Below are 6,800 nucleotides of genomic sequence, written 5' to 3'. Positions count from 1 at the left end.
ATTTTCTAAATTTTATCAACTAATAAAACAAACCAATATGATCGGAGTCACAATATTTGTTACTCTAAATTACGTCAAAACCGTTTGACGTCTTCTGATAGGAATGCTTCAAACTACTGCATTGTATTTCATCATATTTAACATCTGCTTCAAATTATTACATAAACATCGAAATCAAAGCTTTATTCAAAATGAGAAACCCTTATTGTTGAGCAACTATGGGATGCAGATGAAAATTTAGAGAGATTTAGTATGACTTTCCCAGTCTGTGCGTGTAGGAGTCCATTTGGGACACTTAGGGCTAAAATAGGAGGCTGTGACTCTAGAATTGAGAAGCTCGACTATTGGAGCGAACTTCACGCAGCGGGGTGCCTTGTATTGAATGATAGATGCCCCTCAAGGGCATAATCCATCAACTCATCAAAAGTCCCAATTTCTACTATTTTGATCTCCAGAGGGCCGATGGATTTGTCGGCGGCTCTGCCTTGCCTGTAAACCGAATTTAAACACTCCTCCACAGTGAGACAACACTGCTGCAACACCTCAGCAGGCACTTCCGCATGCCTTGCACTGTTCAGCTCCAAGAACAGAACGTAATGTCCCGGAATGGTAGATACGTCTGCGTAGCTCGTGTACTCAATCACTCGAGCTCCATAACTCTCCAGATGCTCAGTTGCCTTATTCACCGCGTTCTGCAGCTCAACTTCGTCAGTTTTGTCCGAGTCAATGCTCAACATTACATTTTTCCGGCACACGAAGTGAAACTGCGGTGCTGAGTTGTGGAAGCCAGTCACTCTGAGCACGTCTCCCACCCTGTAACGATACAGCCCTGTATCGCAGCAACGAAAAAAATAATATTGATTATTAAGACATTCAAAAATAACTACGTTAATCAATCATTATATAACGCTTTTCATGTTTCTGATATACAGCATGTTCAGATAATCATTATATAACGTTTTTTGCTTCTTAGGTATAGAACATATCGAGATAATCATTATATAACGCTTTTTATTTTTGTGATAATTTACCTGCGTATGTGGTTACCACAAGTTCATATTCTTCACCCACTTTGACGTCAGCGAGCTCCACCAGCTCTAGCTGATTGTTGATTTTTTCACTGTGATTGTCCCGGCGAAGGGGAAGGAATTCGAAGTAGCCCATATTGGGCATGATTGTGTACGACACATCCCACGGTTTGCTCAGCGGGTGGAGATTGAGGCCGAAGTAGCACTTGGAGGAGGCGTACATTGTGCACAACTGAGGGAGTCCACCGCTGTAAAAATCGAGGGTGGGAATGTACTGTGCCATGGCGCCTGTCACGATCACTTCCAAGTACTTTGTGTTGGGCCATATCCGCTTGATTATTCCCCCCCATGATGCCTTTGAGCACTCGCTCTCCATGAGATCTGCAAGATCAGGATTGGGACTCAATATGTTCATCACGACCTTTCTTAATGAAGGGTCGGTCACGTCTTCCTCACTCACGCTTCCCATGCGAATGTCATGGCAAAGTGACCGCCAGTGCTGTTCCAGGAAACGTATTGCTCTGAGCAAGCCTAAGGCGAAGACGGCTCCTGCTCTGAGAACTTGTTTGTTTTGGGCAAGGCCACAGAGGAGCTGAGCGTACATGCTCTGGTGGGAATCGGGGCACAAAATGGCCTCCATGAGGCTGGTGTAGACATTGCAGGGATCAAAAGGCTTTTCTCTGAAGTGCCGGCTCTTGTAGTAGCTCGTTAGAACCGGCCGAGCTACTAATCCGCCAGGAGTCTTGGTTTCAGATTTGATGAAGAGGAAGTACATACCTTTTCCCTTGTCCAGCCCCTTTATGTACCTGCCACACACCATTTCCCAACTTTAAAACATGACCCTTTGACATATATGTATCTGTAAATATGAGAATTTGAGGGAGAAAGAACTGACTGGTTCATGACAGGCATGAGAAGGCTGTAAAGAAGTGTTCTCCGGTCTAACTCCTCTTCGATTGTGGGCATCAGCTTGCGTTCTCCAGCGGATGTTCCAGAACTGTTATAGCAAATCGGACAACAGAAATTAAACTTTGAACTGAACTTCCTCTAGAAACATACACATGACGCTATTTGATTCACCTGACCTTTTGGTAAAATATTAAAATATTACTTTTATTTACCTGGTTAGAAATTCGGAGACTGGATGAGATGACAGAATGGGAGACTTATCCCCGTTAGCAATTCGCACAATATCAGGCTGCAAATCCTCGTATGTAATGACGGGCAAGAGTTTTTTAAAAGAGTCCCTATCAGTGAGACCATTGAGGTCATAGCGCTTTAGGTATTCAGTATTCGCGTTCCTCGTCAAAATCTCAGAAAGCACTTGGGCCTGCACTCGATCAGCATGCATGCTGACATTCTCAATGAACTGCAGAGCTTTCTTATCATTATCGCTGGGGATTACATTGTTGTCAGAAAGCATGGCTTTGGACATCCTGATCTCTTAAAATAGGCCTAGAAATATATCCTAGAGGACTTGGATGAAGACGAGGATGTGAGGTGAAGAGGGAAACTAGACTTGAGACTCAAATCCAACGATGGGATGATGTGAGGAATTGGTAGTAAGGGGGTTGCATTTATAGCTGTATTCGGGCTACCGCGTGGCGTTAGTCCAAAATTTCCTAGGGCATATCCAAGATTCCCATGATATGACATTCGTTTAAAATACTCGGTGGACAGAAAGATTAAAATTTAGCTCTAAGATTAAATGAAAAATTTCACCCTTGCTTTTCAAGTTTAAATAATCTTTAAACGTCAACGGAGGCATTTTCATATTTGCGTGGTGGAATCCAATATTGGAGTGTCATTCCAACAAAATCAAACAAATATGTAGGTGGAAGGAAGATAACGAAATTTCGATCATGAGAGAAGAGGTTGCACGCAACACCACGTCAGGGCGACGACAGACTGTCAAATTTAATAGAACACCAATATATTATAAATTAATGTCATTTGATAAAATTATTTTTTTTAATGCAGCCAAATCGGTAGTCGGGACCAGGGCTTAAGTTATTCCAGCAGTAGTGGGCCACACGTGTCGGCTATGAGAGGTTAACTGCGACTGGGACTCCATTTGTCTCGGCCCTCAGCTTGCCAGCGACCAAAATAACGTTTTCATTAAAAATATTTTCTTGCTTGTTTTTTTTACGATATCTCCAAGGGTTGTGGTCCCCTTATTTTGAAACACGATTGTATTATTATTACTTACTATTAAGCTGAATAGAATGTTTTATATCCATGAATGTGAATAACTAAATATATTAATGGAAATATTTTATATAATAATAATATATTTTAATTTGTATTGATTCAAAGATTTGAGATTTTTTACTATTTTTTAATGTTTTGATTAGGTAAGCAGGAGAGGGTTTAGACACGGTACAGTTCAGCCATCAAGGCGAAAGAGACAAACAAAAAAGGGAAAAAATTATTAGAGAGTTGAGAACAACAAATCTCACAAGGAGTAAGTCTAACAAAATCAAAAGCTTTTAACTCGAGCAATAATTGGTGAGAAACAAGGGTCTCGACCTTGATCTAAGACTACATTCTAACAACCATGGGGTTTTGATAGGGAGCTTGAAACCTTAAATAAGTATCCTAAGTTGTAACAAGAACAATTGTGAAAGGAGCCAAAAAAGAACCCCAATACAAAGGAAGCATGAATCAGCTACCAATTGTAGTTAAATTAGGAGAATAAAGACTCGAGTAAAAACCCAATCTCATAGTAGAAGAGATAGAAATGAACCCACTGAAGCAATGAATGAGGAAGATAACAAACCTACACCAAAAGTGGAAGAAAATATATAAAGACCTTAGCTGAAAATCCTACATAAGCCACTTGAGAATGAGAAAAACCCTTTTAGCCGCATCCTTCCAACTTAGAGACAAGACCCCAACTAACCCTACTTTTGAAATCACCTCTATATGATCAACAATAGCAAAAAGCTTCACTCTAACAATAGTACTAGCTTGGTCAAAAGCTAAGAGAGAGCATGATCTTGCATCACTAAAAGGCCCCAACAACATCGAGAATGAACTCCACCTCTGGGAGACGTTGGAAAGGGGTTTGGTATTGGTCCTCTCATGGAAATCCTGGACCTGCGAGAATTGGAGGTGTTAGTAGGGACCATACTGGTGTTATGCAATTCTTATTTTTAGTGGGAATAGGTTTTGGGACGAACAATTAGATGGAATGTTGAGCTCTCTTATTTTCCTTACAACAGGCTCTTGACTTAAATTGGATTCATGTTATTTGTGAGTTGGATTCATTGATTTTGGTCTCTCTCCTTTCGAATCCATATTCTAAGAGCTCTTGTTGGCAACTTTCATCATTGCTTGCCCAAATTCGTCAGATTTCTCATCGTTTTAGTTCTATCTCTTTTACTCATATTCCTCGTGAGTGGAATAGGGTTTTTGATTTGCTTGCCAAATGGGCATCACATGCTCCTTGTGGGTGAAGTGTCTCTAATTTGGACTCTCTTTCAACGGATAAAGTCGCTCAACTTTTCACTTCTCTTCAAAATGATGTAGGATGATGGTGCTTTATCTATGCTACTACTTCTCATTTTCATATGGACCATTTGATTATGCAAGTTTGTTAGGAGGCCTGTTTGGCTCCTTTGGGTTCTTTGGGTGGTTATATCCACTATTATTTGGAAATCTCTCAACTTTATATCTTGTACTCTATAATTCTTCTATATAATATATTTTTAGCTTTTTGCCAAAAGAAATTTAAAAAATTAGTAGAACTAGAGGATTACTATGATACGACCCTTTTCTTACGGGAGATGGTAACAAAGTTGATAAAAATGATACTTTCCTACCTATTGTTTCTACGATATCTTCAAGGGTTGTGGTCCGGTATATTTAAAACACAATTTATATTTTCTTTCGATCTCATCCATGTCGGCGAACGTGCACAAAATGCATCTTATGATGGTATAAACAGAACCTTGAAATGGAATTTGATGGTTACCTTTCTCTATTTGATGAGGATTTAGTTAACTATATTTAATTGTATCATTTATTATTAAAGCTCTGGTTAGTGATAAGGTTACGTCATTCTTGATGTACGGGAAGTGGTGTTTATCAAGAACTGACATATATTTTATATCTGTTATAGTTGAATGTATATATGAAGTTATGCTACATTTTTCTATTTAATATATGCATTCAAATAAAACTAGAACAAAGGTTAGATCTTTTGGTTCCATAATAATTACTGACAAAAAGCCTTTCAATATGAGAATATTAAATAATGTAACAAAGCAATGAGATTATTATATTGATTGCATCCAATGTGTAAGGTATATGGGTACCATACATGAAGCTATATTATTTGAATAACCACAATCAATTAAAAAATGTTGAATTTTAAGTATAAAACATTGGCATCAAAATAAGGTATAATAATTATGTTTATAGTAAAATATAAGTTGAATAATATAATGGAAGGTACAACTTTCATATGTAATTTTTTATAAATAAATATTTTAATATTTAAATATTGTTTCATTTTATTTAAAAAACTTTAAAATATTTTTAATATCAATATTAAAAAGAAAGAGTCTTCAAACATGTAGCATCATGGTTAAAACATTTCGTTGGTGAAGTGGCTACCAAGGTTCAAATCCTTATTAGGCCACTAAATTCGCATCCCTTGTTCTTTTGTTGGGATGTTGGGCTTGTGGGTTTGATCAAGTGAAGTGTTGGGGATGAGGCCCCTCGTTTGTAACCTCACTGGTTCATAGCTCCAAGTCAAAAGTGTTTCAAGGTGTGTCATGCTAGCATCACTCGTCACGTTAAAAAGTTTACTAGGCATAGTAATTAAAAAAAGAAAATATTGAAAAGCAAGATATAAGAGTTTTTATCCTTTGAAAATTAAAATAAAAATAAAAATTAGGAAAATAATAAATGGTAATTTGATAAAAGTAAATTTAAAATTAGTAAATATAATTTAAAATGAAATGAAATAATTTTAAACTAAATAAAATACTTTCAATTGATATTTAAATTTAATGCTGAGAGGCATTCTACAATAGCACTAAGGGGTGGAGTGAAATGGTGTGAGTGTGTTAATGTTAACTTTTATTTTTGTAAGCAATGTAGATACAATATAATTTAAGTATTTTTGTAGTAAATATAATTAAAGTGAAATAAAATAATTTTAAGGTAAATAAATACTTTCAATTGATATATAAGGGGAAAAAAACAATGTAGATACAATATACTTTAAATACTTTTGTTTGTATTAAATATAATTTAACGTGAAATTAAATAATTTTAAAGTACATAAAATACTTCCAATTGATATTTCTCTACATTTCTTTAGACAGATGTATTTAAGATATCTATAACAATTAAATATTTATATTGTATTTCTATTAGTTTTATTTCATTTGAAAATTAACAAATGTAGTGACTAATTTGTTTTTTTTAATTTAATTTTTTTTAAATTATTTAAAATAAATGTTAAAGAAATTTAAAAAGTTATGCATTTTAATATAACTTATTTTTATAAATATTTGTTACCAAAATACAAATATCCAGATCATAAGATACATAGCTTATCAAATTATTAAAATTATAACATATATAACATATTTTCATAAACTTTTTATATAATTATAATATATAACATACATTTTAATATAACATAGTTTCATAAAAAAATATATATTTAATATATAAGATTCATAATTTATCAAAATACATATAAATTAATATAAATTAATAGAGATATCTTAACAAACATCTATCTAACTTAAGATA

The 6,800-nt window shown here is 35.3% G+C and overlaps 1 pseudogene; it reads right to left on the bottom strand.

Moving 5' to 3' along the window:
• Window positions 1–237: 237 nt before the first annotated feature.
• LOC131065454 (indole-3-acetic acid-amido synthetase GH3.5-like) lies at window positions 238–2,463 on the bottom strand (annotated as a pseudogene).
• Window positions 2,464–6,800: the final 4,337 nt, after the last annotated feature.

This window comes from Cryptomeria japonica, chromosome 4 (genome assembly GCF_030272615.1).
Source record: "Cryptomeria japonica chromosome 4, Sugi_1.0, whole genome shotgun sequence".
Taxonomy (NCBI): Eukaryota; Viridiplantae; Streptophyta; class Pinopsida; order Cupressales; family Cupressaceae; genus Cryptomeria; species Cryptomeria japonica.
The sequence above is the reverse complement of the archived record's forward strand: the minus strand, read 5'-3'. Positions and strand labels throughout refer to the sequence as shown.